Source organism: Procambarus clarkii, chromosome 27, assembly GCF_040958095.1.
Source record: "Procambarus clarkii isolate CNS0578487 chromosome 27, FALCON_Pclarkii_2.0, whole genome shotgun sequence".
NCBI classification, from domain to species: domain Eukaryota; kingdom Metazoa; phylum Arthropoda; class Malacostraca; order Decapoda; family Cambaridae; genus Procambarus; species Procambarus clarkii.
In genome coordinates, this window is record NC_091176.1 from 26,244,105 (window position 1) to 26,266,728 (window position 22,624).

At 44.4% G+C, this 22,624-nt stretch overlaps 1 protein-coding gene across 13 annotated transcripts in view; it reads left to right on the forward strand.

The window, feature by feature from the left end:
* Stacl (Stac-like) overlaps positions 1 to 22,624 on the forward strand; it is a 723,254-nt gene that overhangs the window by 11,841 nt on the left and 688,789 nt on the right. The gene's annotated exons all lie outside the window — the stretch shown is intronic.

Sequence of the window (22,624 nt, forward strand, 5' to 3'; positions counted from 1 at the left end):
TGAGGTCATCAGAGGGGAGGTTGTGAGGTCATCAGAGGGGAGGTTGTGGGGTCATCAGAGGGGAGATCGTGAGGTCATCAGAGGGGGGAGGTTGTGGGATCATCAGAGGGGAGGTTGTGAGGTCATCAGAGTGGAGGTTGTGAGGTCATCAGAGGGGAGGTTGTGGGGTCATCAGAGGGGAGATCGTGAGGTCATCAGAGGGGGGAGGTTGTGGGATCATCAGAGGGGAGGTTGTGGGGTCATCAGAGGGGAGGTTGTGGGGTCATCAGAGGGGAGGTTGTGGGGTCATCAGAGGGGAGGTTGTGAGGTCATCAGAGGGGAGGTTGTGAGGTCATCAGAGGGGAGGTTGTGAAGTCATCAGAGGGGAGGTTGTGAGGTCATCAGAGGGGAGGTTGTGAGGTCATCAGAGGGGAGGTTGTGAGGTCATCAGAGGGGAGGTTGTGGGGTCATCAGAGGGGAGGTTGTGGGGTCATCAGAGGGGAGGTTGTGGGGTCATCAGAGGGGAGGTTGTGAGGTCATCAGAGGGGAGATCGTGAGGTCATCAGAGGGGAGATCGTGAGGTCATCAGAGGGGAGGTTGTGGGGTCATCAGAGGGGAGGTTGTGGGGTCATCAGAGGGGAGGTTGTGGGGTCATCAGAGAGGAGGTTGTGGGGTCATCAGAGAGGAGGTTGTGGGGTCATCAGAGGGGAGGTTGTGAGGTCATCAGAGGGGAGGTTGTGAGGTCATCAGAGGGGAGGTTGTGAAGTCATCAGAGGGGAGGTTGTGAGGTCATCAGAGGGGAGGTTGTGGGGTCATCAGAGGGGAGATCGTGAGGTCATCAGAGGGGAGGTCGTGAGGTCATCAGAGGGGAGGTTGTGAGGTCATCAGAGGGGAGGTTGTGAGGTCATCAGAGGGGAGGTTGTGGGATCATCAGAGGGGAGATCGTGAGGTCATCAGAGGGGAGGTTGTGAGGTCATCAGAGGGGAGGTTGTGAGGTCATCAGAGGGGAGGTTGTGGGGTCATCAGAGGGGAGATCGTGAGGTCATCAGAGGGGGGAGGTTGTGGGATCATCAGAGGGGAGGTTGTGAGGTCATCAGAGTGGAGGTTGTGAGGTCATCAGAGGGGAGGTTGTGGGGTCATCAGAGGGGAGATCGTGAGGTCATCAGAGGGGGGAGGTTGTGGGATCATCAGAGGGGAGATCGTGAGGTCATCAAAGGGGGAGGTGGTGAACTATCAGAATTCTCTCCAGGTACATAACTTAACTTTTTAGTACATTCCAATTGCTCTAAACTCTAACAAGGCTCACATGGCGTGAGGACGGGTGTCATACAAGTGTCACGCTGTGTCATGCAGCTTGACACAGCTCTATGTTTTGTTTGGTGCCGCTTCCTACCACACTTTATTTCACCTACCTTCCTATTTTTGTTGTTGTTGGACTGAATTATTTCTCTGCCTAAAGGAGCAATTGAGTGAAACAGCTATAATATGGTTCAGAGTGTAGACTACCCAAACCTTCTTTTTCCTGCTATATTTGAGTAACCTTGTCATAGAACTCTATCATGTTGGTCAGACACGATTTCCCCTTCCTAAATCCATGCTGACCTTTTTGCAACAAAGTTGATCCTCTCCAGACGTCAAATTACTCTCAGCCTCATTACCTTTTCCTCCACTCTGCACGAAAATACTTGTCAGTGACATTGGTATGTAATTTAGTGCCTCCTGGGAATTTATTTTCATTTTTTTTTTCATTTTCAAATTACGTCCACTTTCGGTCATATGGGCAAACGGCCAAAAGCGACGTTATTATTAAGAGGACAGATTGCACTGTTTACCGGAACAGAGCTCCTGTTGGTCGTGTACAACAGAGGAGCAACTGTTATTGGTGTACCATCACTTACCTACAGCTGGCCATGTCCTATCGCGTGGCTGTTGACCTTATAGGCCTACCGTAACTGTTGACCTTATAGGCCTACCATAACTGTTGACCTTATAGGCCTACCGTAACTGTTGACCTTATAGGCCTACCGTAACTGTTGACCTTATAGGCCTACCATAACTGTTGACCTTATAGGTCTACCGTAACTGTTGACCTTATAGGCCTACCGTAACTGTTGACCTTATAGGCCTACCGTAACTGTTGACCTTATAGGCCTACCATAACTGTTGGTCGTGCAGGCTTACCAAAACCTGGCCGTGTAGGCCTACCATAACAGATGGAGCTTGTGTACATGTTAATAATCAGTAGAGAACACATAGTACCCAACAACACAATAAGCCAATACTTGACATATAATACATTAAAAAATACGACACATTGGAAACACTATGACATACTATTTGACACAATATATGACGTTAAAACTGTACACATGGTGCGTATCTCTCTATACTTGGCACAATACATGACACTTGATGCTTGACACAATCCATGATACATAATACATGGCAACATACGTGACACGCGAGTCAGTCAATATATATATACCGACGCAGACAAGAGTTACGCAGTGTCAAACCACGCTATGAAGGAAGACTCGGGGTAGTTGACTATTAACTAAATACACCAAGGTAAACCCTTCAAAGTATTGTGCATCCTTTGAGGACGTATTTTTTACGATAATATTTATGAATATATATATATATATATATATATATATATATATATATATATATATATATATATATATATATATATATATATATATATAATATATATATATATATATATATATATATATATATATATATAATATATATATAATATATATATATATATATATATATATATATATATATATATATATAATATATATATATATATATATATATATATATATATATATATATATATATATATATATATATATATATATATATATATATATACGTAATACACGTACAATGTCGCAGTATATCTTACCGTATAATGACAAAAATGGCTGATAATGTTGCAATTTTAAGCCATAATTGACTATAAGGATGAAATCATTGATACATGCATTACCACTTGGGATCTATTGTGATTCATATAGTAGACGTAGGTACCGGGTGGGTGTCCAGGTGTCCAGGGCGCCTGGGGACGGTGGCACAGGACAGCTCTATAGTGGGAACGTCCCCAGGCGCTGCGTCCGCCCGACTGGTAATGTGCCGAAGGAAAATTATCAGGGTAATGCACTAAGCCAGTGTGACTATATTGCCCTTGGAACGGATGTGAGGATATGAGATATGAGCATGGGATGAAGGAATGGTGCCCAACCATTTGGGGGATCATCGGGGATCGAACATCGACCGAGCAGGAATGTAGGGCATCACTACCGATCAGTTTCGTGGTTGGACATGCAGTGTATCACATTTACCTGGGTGTCTTAGAAGATAAGCGATGTATTTCCATAACTGCCAAGATGGGAGATTGAAATATATTTGACGATGTCTTTAAAGGTAAGGTTTGTATACATTGAAGAGAAGTGGGGTAGGGTTGCCTGAGTGACAGCCAGACTGTTGACTGTGGCGGACACTCTGCACACAGTGACTGTTTGGACTGTTTGTCAGCTGGACCATCATTCTTGCCCCTGTCACTAGCGTCTTTAGATACCAAAACATGTCATATCATCTCCGGAATATATGTCTTGGCACTCTGAATAAGTGAAGCAGCCCATCCGTGTCATTTATATAGGAAGGAATAGTCATTGTTCGGTGTCGCTGTTACTGAATAATGCCCAAAAGCTTCTCCATTACGAGACTAATATTTTGATGTCGTATTACTCCAAACCCGCCGCGTTACTGGCTCGCCAACACAAAAGAATTTCATCAGAATTAGAGGTGTAAGTTTCCCTATGTTTTTATCAAGGATTTTGTATAAAATGTTACTCAACATTAACAAAAAATAATAAAGTTGATAATGCGTATGATATTTTCACGGACATCATTCAAAAGCTATTAACTAGTATCCTATTAACTATTATCCTATTAACTATTATCCTATTATCCTATTAACTAGTATCCTATTAACTATTATCCTAGTATCAAAACACAACAGTTTAGCAACTAGTTTAATATATTGAAAGTTCATGATTCTTGTTTTGGCACAAGAATATAATTCTGAGTTCTGAAAATCTCCCAAGATAGCTCACAAGGGACAAGGCTTTTGCGTCATGTGGTCACAGGTATGGTCTGCGTCATGTGGTCACAGGTATGGGCTGCGTCATGTTGTCACAGGTATGGGCTGCGTCATGTTGTCACAGGTATGGGCTGCGTCATGTGGTCACAGGTATGGGCTGCGTCATGTGGTCACAGGTATGGGCTGCGTCATGTGGTCACAGGTATGGGCTGCGTCATGTGGTTACAGGTATGGGCTGCGTCATGTGGTTACAGGTATGGGCTGCGTCATGTGGTCACAGGTATGGGCTGCGTTATGTGGTCACAGGTATGGGTGCGTCATGAAGTCACAGGTATAGGCTGCGTCATGTGGTCACAGGTATGGGCTGCGTCATGTGGTCACAGGTATGGGCTGCGTCATGTGGTCACAGGTATGGGCTGCGTCATGAGGTCACAGGTGTGGGTGCGTCATGAGGTCACAGTTGTGAGCTGCGTCAGGAAGTTACAGGTGTGGGCGCCCCCGTTGCATGGAGAACATTGCCTGTAAACACTTGGAGCGTGTTTACAAGTAGCCTTCTCGCTACGGTGACAGATGACTTAACAACGAGTTATTAACACACAAATGAACGCATCAGAGCCATCAGACCCTATAATGCGTATAATTACGAGTTATGGTGGGCATACATAACAAGTATGCCCAAGTTTGGGTGAAATGTCACCCAAACTTCAAAATATATCACAAATATCACAGACCTCAGAAACTGACGTAGATTGGCGAGACGCTCTCCTCGGGAACGCTAGACTTTACATCCAGAAAACCATGGGCTTAGACATGTAAGAATAACATGCAGAATAGAGTAATAAAGTTAACATAAATCTAGAGGCTTGAGACTTTATTAAAACGGTTTGGTCATATTGAAGGATGGTACTATTTTGAGGTTATCTTGAGATGATTTCGGGGCTTTTTAGTGTCCCCGCGGCCCGGTCCTAGACCAGGCCTCCTCCCCCAGGAAGCAGCCAGTGACAGCTGACTAACTCCCAGGTACCTTTTTACTGCTAGGTAACAGGGGCATCAGGGGTGAAAGAAACTGCCCATCGTTTATCGCCGGCGCCCGGGATCGAACCCGGGACCACAGGATCACGCATCCAGTGTTCTGTTCGCTGAGCCACCGGCTCCCGGTACAGTTAAAGGTAGGAGAGGAGTTGCACAAGTTGATGTGCAAACACAGTGAGGGAGTGTGTGTGTGAGGAAGCGGGGATTGTCAATAGTGAGCAAGAAGTGATAGGTAAAGGCTAAATATTGTCACTTTATTAAGAGTGAATGAATGTTGCGAACGATTATATAATACGTAACTGGCGGGAAGCACTTCATACGTGGTTGTCTGTAGTGGTTGGATGCTGCCTCCATGGATGTTATTCCGGATTGTCACGGAGCAGGTTGTGTACGTGCCCCTGCAGCGTGTTTGGGGCTCACCGTTAAAACATGCATATCTGTGTGTTTTAACGGTAAGCTGCTCACCGGTGCAACATACACAAGTGCTGCAGTCAGCTGCAGTGACATACACTAAAAGTTGGACCAACCCTAAAGGAAAATAAACTGAAATGTAACCTCATTCGACCTTGTAATGAAATGGATGTTCTCTAACTAGTACCCGACAAGGTTTTCATACAATACATATGTAATACGAAAGCAAATATTGCTGGTATGACGGGATTCGCAAAGATATTTTCAGTTGCTGGTTGTGTAGTGGTGAAAACTTGACGCAAGTACGGTATGTGGCTAGTGGTTTACAAGAATGTAAAACTTCAAGTTTCTGTACTCTCATAAACCCAATGAACCTTCTTGTACATAAATAAATAAATAAATAAATAGTATGCGTCAAGCTAAGAGTGCTCCTGAGGTGTCTTTGGGTGGGGCTCGGCTCTTTGGAAAATCGGCGTTCATAAAAAGGTTGTTGAATCAGAGCGTAACCGCCAAGGCGATAAGAAGGAAAATATTCCTAAGAACGCGTGTAGCTACTCTGGGAATCCGGCCTCAGATAGGATGTTTATACTTGCAATAGCGCCGCTCTGTTAGTCATTGCTGGGCGCTTCCTGACACCGGTAACACGAGACTACACGTGCAGTGTATTAAGTGTGTAGCATCACCGCCTGCTTGTCTACACTGTTTCAACGCATGCAACGATGTGTCACCACATGGTACACCCAAGTCACGGTACACTGTCACCTCACGGTACACCTAAGAGTCACGGTACACTGCCACCTCACGGTACACCTAAGAGTCACGGTACACTGCCACCTCACGGTACACCTAAGAGTCACGGTACACTGCCACCTCACGGTACACATAAGAGTCACGGTACACTGCCACCTCACGGTACACCTAAAAGTCACGGTACACTGCCACCTCACGGTACACCTAAGAGTCACGGTACACTGCCACCTCACGGTACACCTAAGAGTCACGGTACACTGCCACCTCACGGTACACCTAAGAGTCACGGTACACTGCCACCTCCCTCACGGTACACCTAAGAGTCACGGTACACTGTCACCTCACGGTACACCTAAGAGTCACGGTACACTGCCACCTCACGGTACACATAAGAGTCACGGTACACTGCCACCTCCCTCACGGTACACATAAGAGTCACGGTACACACTGTATCACTACCTCCCCCCCCCCAACACACACAACCACCAACTCCCCTCCTCTGGTCTTGGTGTGAGGCCAAATATGCTTAGCTGCGCCAAGAAAATCACCTTGTGGGCTCTCAGCCCCTCGCCACGGAAGTCTAGCGACCGTGTCCCTCTCTCACCCGTATCTGCTATCGAAACCGAAAACCTTTCAAGCGCACATTCACACCAGCAAATTGTCGAATCTGTGTCTGATTTACGTTTTCAACACCAGATCCCGGGAATTTGCACTTCATTATCATTTTTGCATGAGCATCAGGTGAGGCTTGTGGAAGTGGAGGAACCAGAAAGAGAGAGAAAGAGAGAGAGAGAGAGAAAGAGAAAGAGGGAGAGAGAGAGAGAGAGAGAGAGAGAGAGAGAGAGAGAGAGAGAGAGAGAGAGAGAGAGAGAGAGGGAGGTGGGTGGGAGGAGGGGGATAGGGAGGAAAGGATAGGTTACACAGCACTACAGTTTTTCTCTTGTTGGCTTGTGTCGTGGGCAAATTTTATGGTTAACGGTATGGCTGACTGCTACATGTTCCCCGGAGCCTGGCGGTCTCCCGTGTCAATCACCGTGTCAACAATGAGATGGTTGAGTGACTGTGTATTCACCTAGTTGTGCTTGCGAGGGTTGAGCTCTGCTCTTTCGGCCCGCCTCTCAACTGTCAATTAACTGTTTCTAATACTACTTTTTTTTCCCCACACACACACACACCCCAGGAAGCAGCCCGTGACAGCTGACTAACTCCCAGGTACCAATTTACTGCTAGGTAACAGGGGCATAGAGTGAAAGAAACTCTGCCCAATGTTTCTCGCCGGCGCCCGGGATCGAACCCGGGACCACAGGATCACATGTCCAGCGTAATATCCACTCGACCGGCCGGCCCCTGGTTGTGTGTATGTATTCATCTAGTTGTGCATGCGGGGGTTGAGCTCTGGCTCTTTGGTCCTGCCTTTCAACTGTCTATCAACTGGTGTACAGATTCCTGAGCCTACTGGGCACTATTGGAAGAAAACAGAATGTACATGTGGTATACACGGACTTCGCAAAGGCATTCGATAAATGTGACCGTAGAGTGATTGCACACAAAATGAGGTGAGTGCAGGGAACAACCGGTAAAGTAGAACGGTGGATACTCAGTTTTCTGTCGAACAGAACACAAAGATTAACAGTTAAACATATAAAATCGAGTCCAAGCACAGTTAAAAGCTCTGTACCTCAGGGTACAGTCCTTGCACCACTGCTTTTCCTTATCCTCATATCAGATATAGACAAAAATACAAGTCACAGCTTCGTATCATCCTTTGCAGATGATACAAAAATCAAATTACCTCTGCTGAAGACATTGAAAAACTACAAGCAGATAAAGCTTTTGACTAGGCAAAATAACAACATACTGGAATGAACGATATGGAAGAAAATGCAGAATAGAACCAGTGAAGAGCAGAGGTGCCATAGGCACAATCAGAGAACACTGTATAAACATCAGAGGTCCGCGGTTGTTCAACGTCCTCCCAGCAAGCATAAGAAATATTGCCGGAACAACCGTGGACATCTTCAAGAGGAAACTAGATTTATTCCTCCAAGGAGTGCTGGACCAACCGGGCTGTGGTGGGTATGTGGGCCTGCGGGCCGCTCCATGCAACAGCCTAGTGGACCAAACTCTCACAAGTCAAGCCTGGCCTCGGGCCGGGCTTGGGGAGTAGAACAACTCCCAGAACCCCATCAATCAGGTATCAACCAGGTAAAATAACATGAAGTTTAACAGTGATAAATTTCAGGTATTCAGGTACGGTAAAAATGAGAACATTAAACATTATACAGGGTACAAAACACAATCAGATTTGCCCATAGTAGGAAAGCAACATGTAAAGGATTTGGGAATAATGATCTCTGACGACCTAACATTTAGGGAGCATAACCAAGCAAATATTGCTTCAGCCAGAAAAAAAATGGTAGGATGGATTACGAGAACTTTCAATACTAGGGATTCCGTCACAATGGTTCAATGGTTGTACTATTTAAATCACTTGCGCTGTCCCGTCTTGAGTACTGCTCAGTACTAACTTCCCTCTTCAGAGCAGGAGAGATTGCTGAAATAAAGGGAGTTAAGAGACCATATACGGCATACATAGACGCGATAAAGAACCTAAATTATTGGGATCATCTCAAAGCTCTCCAAATGTACTCGGTAGAAAGGAGACGAGAGAGATATCAAATAATATACACGTGGAAAATACTGGAGGGCCAGGTCCCAAATCTACACAGTAAAATAACAACATACTGGAGTGAACGATATGTAAGAAAATGCAGAATAGATCCAGTGAAGAGCAGAGGTGCCATAGGCACAATCAGAGAACACTGTATAAACATCAGAGGTCCGCGGTTGTTAAAACATCCTCCCAGCGAGTGTAAGAAATATTGCCGGAACAACCGTGGACATCTTCAAGAGAACTAGATAGTTTTCTTCAAGAAGTGCCAGACCAACTGGGCTGTGGTGGATATGTGGGCTTGCGGGCAGCTCCAAGCAACAACCTGTTGGACCAAGCTTTAATAGGTCAAGACTGGCCTCAGTCCGGGCTTGGGGAGTAGAAGAACTCCCAGAACCCCATCATGCAAGTATCATCAAGCAAGTATCCATCATATCTAAATTACAAACTGTGTATGGAATCAGCCTCCACCACACCACTGCCTAATGCATTCCGTCTGTTAACTACTCTGACACTGAAAAAGTTCTTTCTAACGTCCCTGTGACTCATTTGGGCACTCAGTTTCATATCCTGCAGTGTGTGTGTGTGTTTTCACCTAGTTGTGCTTGCGGAGATTGAGCTCTGCTCTTTCGGTCCGCCTCTCAACTGTCAATCAATCAACTGTTACTAACTACTACTATTTTTTTCACACACCCAGGAAGCAGCCCGTAACAGCTGTCTAACTCTCAGGTATCTATTTACTGGTAGGTAACTGGGGCATCACGGTGAAAGAAACTTTGTCCATTTGTCCCACACGCTGTCCACTCAGCTACCAGACCCTTAGTGATGTACTCACCTAGTTGTATTTACCTAGTTGTGCTTGCGGGGGTTGAGCTTTGTCTCTTTGATTCCGAGGGGGGGAGGCGTCTGACAGCTGGGTGGACAGCGCTTCGGATTCATAGGCCTGAGGTTCCGGGTTCGATCCCCGGTGGAGTCGGAGACAAATGGGCAAAATGTTTCTTTCATCCTGATGCCCCTGTTACCTAGCAGTAAATAGGTACCTGGGATTTAGACAGCTGCTACGGGCTGCTTCCAGGGAAAAAAAGAGGCCTGGTCGAGGACCGGGAACGGGACCGGGACCGGGAACGCTAAGCCCCGAAATTATCTCAAGATAATCTCAAGATAACCGCCTCTCAACCGTCAATCAACTGGTGTACAGATTCATGAGCCTACTGGGCTCTATCATACCTATATTTAAAACTGTGTATAGAGTCAGCTTCCACCACATCACTTCCTAGTGCATTCCATTTATTAACTACTCTGACACAGAAAAAATTCTTTCTAACGTCTCTGTGGCTCATCTGGGTGCTAAGTTTCCACCTGTGTCCCCTTGTTCGTGTTCCACCCGTGCTGAAAAGTTTGTCTTTGTCCACCCTGTCAATTCCCCTGATAATTTTGTAGGTGGTTATCATGTCTCCCCTTACTCTTCTGTTTTCCAGGGATGTAAGGTTCAGCTCCTTTAGCCTTTTCTCGTAGCTCATTCCTCTAAGTTCCGGGACGAGTCTGGTGGCAAACTGTTGTGTGTGTGTGCACACCTATTTGTACTCATTTATACCTACAGGATCGGCCCTTAGCTCTTGGATCCTGCCTTTCCAGTCGCACTTATTAGCTGTAAGCGTTGTAAACATATAAAGCTGGCTGGGAGGGCACATTATCTCCGTAGTCTGAGTGCGCAGCTTCAAAAGCATCAAAAGCAAATTTGATGTGACACGTGAAGGAAGTGTGTCACTGCATTGAGGAGCCTGACAGCTGATTGGACAGTGCTTCGGATTCGTAGTCCTGAGGTTCCGGGTTTGATCCCCGGTGAAGACAGAAACAAATGGGCAGATTTTCTTTCACCTTGATGCCCCTGTTTACCTAGCAACGAATTGGTACCTGGGAGTTAGATAGCTGCTACGGGTTGCTTCCTGGGGGTGTGTAACAAAAACGAAGCCTGATCGAGGACCAGAACGCGGGGACGCTATAAGCCCCGAAATCATTTCAAGATAACCATCTCAAGAAGATTGTATAATTTACCGACCGATAACTGAAGCTCCAGCCCATCCTCCTAAGGTTTCCCAACGTAAAGAAAACGGTCAATTTAAAGTGTCCTCTCCTAACCAACCAGAGGGCCCAAAACAGAAAACGGGACAATACATCACTTTCGCGAGCCACTTCCATTTTCTAGTACAACAACTTTTGGTCTTAGGCGAGGACACACACACACACACACACACACACACACACACACACACACACACACACACACACACACACACACACACACACACACACACACACACACAGGTTAGGGACCGGCCGGCCGAGCGGACAGCACGCTGGACTTGTGATCCTGTGGTCCAGGGCTCGATCCCGGGCGCCGGCGAGAAACATTGGGCAGAGTTTCTTTCACCCTATGCCTCTGTTACTTAGCAGTAAATAGGTATCTGGGAGTTAGTCAGCTGTCACGGGCTGCTTCCTGGGGTGTGTGTGTGTGGCGTGGGAAAAAAAGTAGTTAGTAAACAGTTGATTGACAGTTGAGAAGCGGGCCGAAAGAGCAAAGCTCAACCCCCGCAAGCACAACTAGGTGAATACACACGCGCACACACACACACACACACACACACACACACACACACACACACACACACACACACACACACTAGACACACACACACACACACACACACACACACACTGCCAGACCGTCCACACAAACAACTGGCACCATTACATAATGTATTCCAAGGTTATAGCTGTTACTGCCTCAGTCCGACCTTTCAACAGTTCACCGCGCGATGGCCGTGCTTGCGATCCCCGGGACTGAATGTGGGCTATAAGACCGTGATGGTACACTGTCAAGCTCACTCTCTTGGGCTCCAGCCCACGTCCCTGGAGGACGCCTTCACACGCTGACATATTGTGTGCCAGCTGTTGAGTGTGTATGTTGTCTTTATGTTCCACGTATCCATTACATATGTGTGTGTATCTGCGCATCGCAAGTGTTCGTTTCTTCATGTCATACGTGCCTATGAAGGGAGTTAGTGAGGGAGATGGGGGAGGGAGTTAGTAGGGAGCATGGGGGGTGGGGTGGTCTCGTTGTTAACACTGGCATTTTTTATATATATTGCCACTTTCCTAGTCACTTAAACACTTGTATCATTGCACAATCATTTCACTACACCGTAATCCTATTGGTGTTTTTATTTTTGTTCAGTTCAGCATTAGTTGGCACTGACACTCTCGCCCTGGAGTGAAAGGTAAACATCCGCTCCCGCTCGCCCCCCCTCCCCCCCCCTCCATCCCTCCCCCCACCTCCCCCCTTCCCCCCCTTCCCCCCCCCCCCCCTGGCCTCCCTCTGTGTCACTCTCGCCATGTTTTCTACTACATCTACTCTCTGTTTCTGAGCTTAGTTATTGTATTGTTGGTCCCTGTTATTATCACTGTACTAGCTATTTGTTGCTGTTGTTATAGATTCAGCTACTCGGAACAAGCTCCAAGTAGCACGGGCTATGGTGAGCCCGTACCTTACCTGGCACAGGAGCGGGGCAAGTAGCACGGGCTATGGTGAGCCCGTAGTGGACATACCTGGCACAGGAGCGGTGCGTGATGTACTACCCTGACACTCGTTATATCCCGTGGTGGCCGTGTAGTGTTGGTCTGGTGCCTGTTTAGTACTCCTGTGGTGCCATGGTGTGGCGCGTATAGTGCTCGTGTAGTGCCTGTGCGATACTCGTAGAGTACCGTTGTAGAAATGGTGCGATACTCGTAGAGTACCGTTGTAGTAATGGTGCGATACTCGTAGAGTACCGATGTAGTAATGGTGCGATACCCGTAGAGTACCGATGTAGTGCCTGTGCGATACCCGTACAGTACCGATGTAGTGCCTGTGCGATACCCGTAGAGTACCGATGTAGTGCCTGTGCGATACCCGTAGAGTACCGATGTAGTGCCTGTGCGATACCCGTAGAGTACCGATGTAGTGCCTGTGCGATACCCGTAGAGTACGGATGTAGTGCCTGTGCGATACCCATACAGTGGCGGCGTAGTGGCAGTAGAGTGCACATGTGGTGCTCGTGTGGTGCCGGTATGGTGAGGCAAGACATCACTCAACAACAAAAAGCCAACAACCGCTCTATTTTCGGCAACTGAGAGTTGTGTTGCAAGCCAGAAGAGCAACCGCTAGTCCCCCCCCCCTCCTCTCTCTCTCTCTCTCTCTCTCTCTCTCTCTCTCTCTCTCTCTCTCTCTCTCTCTCTCTCTCTCTCTCTCTCTCTCTCTCTCTAGAAAATTTGGATGAACTCATTCATACATTTTACAATGTGTGTGTTTGAATACCTAAATGTAAACACCTAAATGTGCTTGCAGGGTTGAGATAATTTGATTTATTAATTTCAAATTATTAATTGTTTAATTAAATATCCTTATTCTCCCATGTTTTTATTATAAGACTTTTAAGGCTGTGTACTAATATTTATATCCCTCCAAATCGGTCCATTTATTTACGAGTCGTGTATTTCCAAAGTCTCTATGAATCAGTTACATTTCTAATTTCCAATTGTCTTCTTGTTTTACTGTTTTTGTGATGAACAGTGTGTATCTATTTTATAAATTTCCCTTAGAATCATATATGTCGTTATCATGTCCACCCCAGATTCTTTTCTCATTCAGTGTGGTGAGATCTGGTTCCCCTTGTTTCTAATCGTAAGTCAGTACCCTCAGTTCAGGAACAAGCCTTGTTACATATTTCTGGACTTTTTCTAGTTTCACTTTGTGCCTTTTCAGATGGGCGTTCCACGCCAGAGCTGCATACTCAAGGACGGGTCTCACGTAGGTCGTATATGGTGTTCTAAAAACTTCCGTTTCTAGGTTTATGTAGCCTGTTTGGATATTTGCCAGTTTGGCTGATCTTATTCTGCTAATATTTGCCTGTGTCATCAGGTGTAGGGGTTTGAGTCTACTCTCAGATTTTCTTTTGTGATTTGGGAAGGCGTATCTCCCTCACTGTACTACTGCTGGTAGTGTCTTTATTTCTTCCTATTATCCTTACTTTCGAGATGTCACGGTTGAGGTCTTCAAGCCATTTTTCAAATCATAAATAGATTTTGTTGTATTTTTTTCGTATCATGCAGTCCTCCTCTGTTCTGATTCTACTTATTTGTTTTTGGATTATCAGCATACAATACTGAATTCATTTTTTCTCCCGCTTGTTTCCTTTTTTTCTCGCTCAGACCCTCGGTACATTGACCGAGAGATAGTCCTCACCTTTCCTAATACATCTCAAGACACTTCACCTTGCTTTTAAAGCGTGCATAAGACTTCTTGTGGGAAACAACGTTGAATAACTTCAAACAATCCCAGAAGGTTTTATGTGCACCTTTTCTTGCTTTCTTGCTGCCAGTTTGTTATAAAATGTTGTAGCTCATTTGTTAGACTGGTTGTCCACATATTTCTATAAAATGGAATGTCAGTCCAAAGCTGGCGGCCAAATGCTTGGGGTTAGTCTATATTTTGCAGGGTGACTGGTGTGTGAGAGACTATTTGATGGGTCGGGATCGGCCTATCATTGATGGGTCGGGATCAACCCCCATTGTTCCAGTTTAATGAGGGTCAGCACCCATGGCGAACCCTACGAAGTTGGTGGTGATTACATGGTGTAGAGAGACACCCGTGAACCCTATCTGTGTATATGTGTGTGTGTATGTGTGTGTGTGTGTGTATGTGTGTGTGTGTGTGTATGTGTGTGTGTGTGGGTGTGTGTGTGTGTGTTTGTGATGAATAATGTGAACATGTATAACTACGAAAGGAAAATGAAACAAGAAATTAGTTGAGAGCTTTCGTGTTAACACATCAAAAAGTGTGTTAAGAAACACGAAAGATGTTTTTAATGACACGGAAGCGTTCAATTAATATCGTGTGTAATTTTCCTTTCGTGGTTTCGTGGTTATAATTTTTCATATGTACACACACACACACACACACACACACACACACACACACACACACACACACACACACACACACACACACACACACACACACACACACTCTACTGTGTCTCAAAGCGATATATGACAAAGAGAACTGGGTAGACGGGACACCACGAGCGTAGCTCTCATCCTGTAACTACACTTAGGTAATTGCACACACACACACACATTTTATATATATATATATATATATATATATATATATATATATATATATATATATATATATATATATATATATATATAGATATATATAATATAAGGGGTGCACAGATAAATCCGGGTCTCATCCATCATTATTCACCTCATCCCCTCGGTCCCTCTCCTCTTCTCCAGCCCTCAGCTTCCGTCGTCGCTTCCCCTTCTCTCATAAAATTTATTATTAAGAAGCACTAAAACAGTTATATAGCTCTCAGATTTTCTTATATTTTTTCTCTTTTTAATTTTCAATATCCTTTAATATTTTTATTTTTCTCTTTTTCTAATCCCTTATTTCCCCTCGCCTTTGTCCCCTCCTCTTCCTCACCCCTATCCCCCCTTCTATCTCTTTCCTGCTTCCCCGTTCTCTCGGAAACACCTGAAGGGTTCTCAGATAATATATTATTACAATCACTAAAATCTCTTGGGGTAATAACACCAAATTATTTCACTCATGTTTCCATGAAAATCGCATGAGGGTCTATGAATGCTAATATTTCTCAAACCATTTATCTTAGGCCTACCCTGAAAGTCTATGTCCATCCCATACTCCAGACCATTTCCCCTGCAAAGTTGGGAGGCCAGACGTCTTTATCCCAAGCGTCTGGCCTCTATCCTTGGATGAAGACATTGGATGAAGAACCTATGAGACATTCTCTCTCATAGTACAGATACACCATTATTCACTGTCCTTCGAAAAATTAACATAAACTTTCTGCTGTCCCTACTTTGGCCATAATTGCCTAAAACAGACGATCCTCCCCCAGCTATAGAGGCCTTCTCAAGCCCTGCCTCTTTCTCAAAAACAAACGGATAGGAATTATATATATTTTTCCACACCGCCATGCAGTCCTCCTACTGAAGCACCGCTCACACGCCAGTGGTAAACTATTGCATTATATTTATGAGAACAGGGAAAGATAGTCAGCGAAATGACAGATAAAGAATGAGACATAATGACAGAAACATACAGATAGATCCAGGCAACTCTCTCCTCTCTGTTTTGAATTAAGACTAGGGATCATTTAAAATTGTGCTAAACTTTCCTAATGAAACTGCAGGCTAGGAGCCGTTATCCAATATCAGCTCATTACTTCTGAAGCCTATCCATAGAAACTCATAAACTCATGTATGGTGAGCTATGTATTTATCATCCATTGCGAATCTCTCGCTCCCTCTCTTCCCTACTCCTGCTCTCTCTCTCTCTCTCTCTCTCTCTCTCTCTCTCTCTCTCTCTCTCTCTCTCTCTCTCTCTCTCTCTCTCTCTCTCTCTCTCTCTCTCCTGCGATCCCATTGAACTCTTGTGCAATACATGCGTGTAATCTTCTTTCTAGCTCTTTTTTAACTGCTTTCTTGCACCCGTGATAAAAGTTTATATATATATATATATATATATATATATATATATATATATATATATATATATATATATATATATATATATATATATATATATATATATATATAGGGGGGTACCACCTCTGGTGCAATTATAGGGACCCACAGCCTCAGAGAAGGGAACACAGATCATTCAGGGAAAAACTTGCCATTTAACTCTGAATACGTAAGAGTGTTCGCTTCTCCTACCACCCCCCTTTTTTATGGTGTACACTTTATTATGCAAGGTTATACAGTTACATATCTGATTTTATACAAAAAATAAACATTAAGAGGACACAAAAAAAGTTCGCTTTCTAGAGGTTGTAGATTTCCTCAAACTCCTCCGACGCGGGGTCAGGAACTGAGGATGCAGCGAGCATTCCCCTTCTGGGTCGCGACACTGAGGCGCTGAAAGAGAAAACTGCCCGCTCTAGGGTCTCTTGTGGTGTCAATGAGCTTGGAACCAAGAGCCTTAAGAAACCTTCTTGCACTCTCTCCCCATGAGCCTAGGGTATATATATATATATATATATATATATATATATATATATATATATATATATATATATATATATATATATATATATATATATATATATATATATGACAATGTCAGACCACGGAGGAAAATGAAACATTCCTTCTGAAGATGTATTTAATATACGAAAGTACTTAAGGAAATTCCTGTTTCATTTTCCTCCGTGGTCTGACATTGTCACATTCTTAATCACGTGTTTATTTTCGTGATATACACACACACACACATATATATATATATATATATATATATATATATATATATATATATATATATATATATATATATATATATAAAATGAAACAGAAAAGTCAATGATACTATATGGATTTAAGTAAGCAGATACTTAAATCTTCTCTATATATATTTTTTTCTTATGTTCTTTACTTGAGAAGGAAGTAGAAAAATTAACTCTGTAAAGTTCATTGTACAGTTTAATGAGCCCTGATGGTAGGAGATGCGTCTTGTTGATCCTGTCAATAAGTTCTGCTCTTGTTATGTAAGAGTTGCGGAGAGTATTAGAAATACCACCTCAAATGCTGCTTGTATCTCTTCAACAATTCTCTACGGTTGTCTTACACACACCTGATGACAAGCACACACGGTAAAGAGTAATATACACATGTCTAAAAATGGTCACGTTTAGGTCATTTTGACTTTCATGGCCCTTGTACTTTAGCGGTTTGTTAGGCTGTACCATTGTATATCAGTAGTGGTGAGGCTCAGGTGGTGGGTGTGGAGACAACTTGGCAACAACAACACTCCTTCATGGCACATATAAATCTTAAGAAAGTTTCTTGAACCTGGCACTTTTCTTCATTGCAAATATAGACACTGCTTTATTGCTAATGAAAATCTCTGTAAAGACGCTTGGGGCTAGCCTCACCCAATTTTGCAGGGGGAATAGTCTGGGATACGTGATGGACATATGCTGGTTGAGGTAGGGTTAAGTTAAATACTTTAAGAAATATTGGCAATTATGATCACCCCAAGGTCATTTTCCTGGACTCGTGTAAAGTATAGCGTGTAAATTCTGTGAAGTTGTTACTGAAAAGGTAAAAGGAAGAGGAAAGCCCGAGATGCACAAGAATCATCAACATGAGGGAAGAACTGAAGCTTCCAACCATACTAGAGAGAATATTGCAAGTCAACACGAACTTTTGCCTTAAAGTCATGAGAGACCCTACATCTCCTGCATTGCTCAGAGACAAATTATTTAGTGCTGTTAACACCCTATTGACTGGTGCAAACATACCAACTCACTCCTTTTATGATTAATGGCTGAGCAAAAATGCCTACAATCTTTAAACTAAACATTCCTTTTAAGTGCAATCTGCCTGTCTCTGATATTCCTCTTTATCTATACCCCACCATTCAAGTATCATACACACCTGTAACCAAGAAAGGTAATGAGAATCTTGCTCTTCTAAAAGCTGTCACACTCGAAACAATTGCCTCCTCCATCGAGAGTTTAAGATCTCACGAGCACTGTGTCTACACCGACGACTTAGTCCAATCTTCTACTGGACGGACTGCAGCAGCATGTAGGTTTTATAGAAATAATATTTGCACAAAGACTGTCGGTGTAAGGTTAAACAACTGGCTGACCTCCACACAAGCAGAACTAGCAGCATTACAACTAGCTACCAGTACATTAAAAACACTGGAGGAGGAATAATATTTTGTGATTCAAAGTCTGCTCTTCAACTAATCGAAAACTTCTCCTGGAAGATCGACAACAAGAACCTCATACACCAATTATAAATGACCTAATCGCTACACAGAGCAAAGGGTCTCGAATCTCCTTTGTATGAATATCATCACACATAAATATAACCCATCATAATGAGACAGACATTGCAGCCAAATTAGAGTGTAACAAAGATAAAGTTGAATTAGATCTAGGTATCTCCATCTCTACTGTCAAAACTATATTGGTCCAAACAATCAGGTTTGATCGGAAAGAAATTACTGACTCCCAACGACCTGAAAGCACTAGTATAAAGAGCTATGTTTTGTTCAGATCTGAAACCTATATCTATGGACAGCACAAAACGTCCACCAGACTGTGCGACACAGTGGTTGCCAGGTTCATTTTGGGTTACCGTTACCTGTGGCAGGAGGCTACAGGTGACGGACTACTTATCACATGCCTCTGTATGACTAACCATCCTGTGTGATGGGGATTTTTAGCACCACGTAGCTAGCTTTTTGACACACTGTACTCCCCTTCATATAGTCTAGGGTAGCTGCACAGATGCAGATGTACCTAAATGTGTTAATAAAAACAAAAAGTGGAAAGTAAAGCAAATATCTGAGACCCGTACATTTCTTTCAGAGTTCTAATAAGTCTACAAATTCCTTTGGATGTCTAAGGATGAAGGTGCGTGACACGTATGGAATTAGTAGAGTTGAATTGCTTAAATCAATAACCAGTTTGTACGAGTGCATATGTATCTGGCTGATATATGTGTGTGTGAACTCACAAGGTTGTTGTGTTTGCGGGGGTTGAGCTTCGGCGCTTTGGTCCCGCCTCTCAACTGTTAGTCATTGTTTTCATTATTTTCTTTAGGTGTACAGATTCCTGGGCTCTATCATATTTACACTTAAAACTGTGTATGGAGTCAGCCTCAACCACATCACTTCCTAATGCATTCCATTTGTTAATTACTGTGACAGAAAAAGTTCTTTCTGATATCTGTATGGCTCATTTGGGTACTCAGTTTCCACCTGTGTCCCCTTGTGCGTGTGCTTCCCGTGTTAAATAAATTGTATTTATCTACCCTATCAATTCCTCTGAAAATCTTATATGTGGTAATCGTGTGTGTGTGTGTGTGTGTGTACTCACCTAATTGTGCTTGCGGGGGTTGAGCTCTGGCTCTTTGGTCCCGCCTCTCAACCGTCAATCAATAGGTGTACAGGTTCCTGAGCCTATTGGGCTCTATCATATCTACACTTGAAACTGTGTATGGAGTCAGCCTCCACCACATCACTTCCTAATGCATTCCGTTTGTCAACCACTCTGACACTAAAAAAGTTCTTTCTAATATCTCTGTGGCTCATTTGGGCACTCAGTTTGTACCTGTGTCCCCTAGTACGTGTGCCCCTTGTGTTAAATAGCCTGTCTTTATCTACCCTATCAATTCCCTTGAATTGATAGGGTAGCAGGTGGCGGGAGCCGACGTACCAAGTACACTGTGGGTGGGTGCAAGCACCTGGAGGCGTCGCTAAGTGTCCGGTAATGATTGCTGTGTGTGTGTGTGTGTGTGTGTGTGTGTGTGTGTGTGTGTGTGTGTGTGTGTGTGTGTGTAATTTTATTGTATCTAACATGGACTCGAGCCTAACAAAGTCGTGACCAGCACCTTAGCCACAAGACAAGAATGTTCAGAATAAGGGGGGGCGGTTCTCAGAAGTGCCTAACTAGCACCCAAGTTAAGAACTTTAACCTTCCATGGAGCGCCACTAAGTTATCGGGTAACAATCCGCCCTTCATCCATGTTATGCAAGATGCCATCCATAGTAGAGTGGGTAATTTCATTCATCTGGAACGTCGGAGAGTCAAATTCGAGCCTGAAAACAGAAGAATCCCTCACTCTTACTGACGTCGGTGACATTTGAGGATCACAGCAGCAGAAGTATCAGCAGCTCCAACAGCTCCAGCAGCGGCAGCGTCAGCACCAGCAGGGACAAGGGCAGTAGCAGAAGCCAAACCAGTAGTAGCATCATCAGTGAGCAAGAGTCAGGTGTGACCAAGCTTGGGGCAGTAGGCAAAAGTGAGAGAGCTCGCCGCTGGCCCCACGTCTCCGTCACGCTGTTCTCTTTAACTGGCAACAAGCCCATTAACCCCGGGCAAGGTTATAAAACTTACATTTATTTTCCCCAACTTTTGGAATTCCTATAATTGGAGCAGGTCTGACCTCTGAAATAGGAATCTTGTTTGCCTTACTCCATATGATGTTTTTCTTCCCCTGGCCCTCTCCCCCCCTCCCTGGTTTTTTCCCTTCCCCTGGCTCGCGCGTGGGCGGAGGAGTCGGCCATATCCCGCCTTTGTCTGTAGTTTTATATCTTGTTTTTATTTCTTTCAATTTGTTTATTTCTTTAATTATGATGCAACATCTATTTTAGTATTGCAGTGACACACTGTCTATATGGACGATATTTAATACGTGCTGGCAACAGTTTTTTTCTCTTTCGTCTTGCACCTCCCTCGTGCCGGTGTCTGGTATCTCCTGCGCGCGCGTGTGCGTGTGCGTGTGTGTGTGTGTGTGTGTGTGTGTGTGTGTGTGTGTGTGTGTGTGTGTGTGTGTGTGTGTGTGTGTGTGTGTGTGTGTGTGTGTGTGTTTTGCTTACTCAGTTACTCGTTATCATATTTTTGTGCAAATATCAGCCGAGAAAGAGATATACACAGTTGCCGCGCGATACTTGGGCGCCGTCATCGTACCATAGCTAAGACGGACAAGAGAAATGAAAGAGAGAGAAGAGAAAAAATAGAGAGGGAAAAAATCTTGTGTTAAATCTTCGTCTAGGTAGTAAATGTTGGTAGTAATTGTTCACCATAGTGGCAAATACTCACTCTTAATGGTAAGGGTTCGTGATAAATATTTCACGAACCTTTACCACTAAGGTTTATATTTATAATGGTAAGGGTTTTTAATAATTATTCGCGGTAAATGTTCACCCTGGATGGTGGTAAATGTTTACTAGTGTAAATGTGCGTCGTCAGTATTCACTAGCTGTCAATGTTCACTGTACTGGTAAATTTTCGCGAACAGTAAAAATATTGCCTCTGAAATAATGGAGATGTGATGCACTGGAGAGGGGCCGGAGGGGGGAGGACACACCCATGGCCACCTGTTGGTTGAACACTGGGCCGTGACGGTAGGGGAGACACTGTGTCATGGCCAGGCTGTGTCGTGGCGAAGCTGTGTCATGGCCAGGCTGTGTCATGGCCAGGCTCTGTCATGGCCAAGCTCTGTCATGGCCAGGCTCTGTCATGGCCAGGCTGTGTCATGGCCAGGCTCTGTCATGGCGAGGCTCTCGTCCTGCACCTTCCACGTGAAGGTGACTGGCGTGACGCTCCCTCCTTTAGGAGGACGGGCTGAAGCTTCCTCTTGCTGCCTCTTGACTGTACTGAAACTCCCAAAATCGGGAGAATTTCACGAAGCTCTCAGGTGCCGATAACGGGTCGACTGACCCGGGTGAGTGTAGAGGTCTACTGACCCAAATCAGTGTAGAAGCAAACTAACCTGAGTGAGTGGGTTTTGCTGCGTTGTTGCTAATCAAGAAGCAGTATTGATCCTCATTCGTTTTTTTTTTATTCAATTTTAGTGAATATTCCTTTTCAGTAGTGGAGTATGGAGAGAGCCGGGTGCGAGGCCCAGGCCGGGATATACCACCTGGATGATTTATTTATATGTGGCAGGCTGGTAGCTCCTGTCGCATCCGTTGGCCTCCTGTTGCACCGGTGGCGCCTCTGACCCGCCTGTGTGGAGTCTGTTGCTCCTGTGGCGCTTCTGTTGTACCAGTGGTGCTTCTGTTGTAC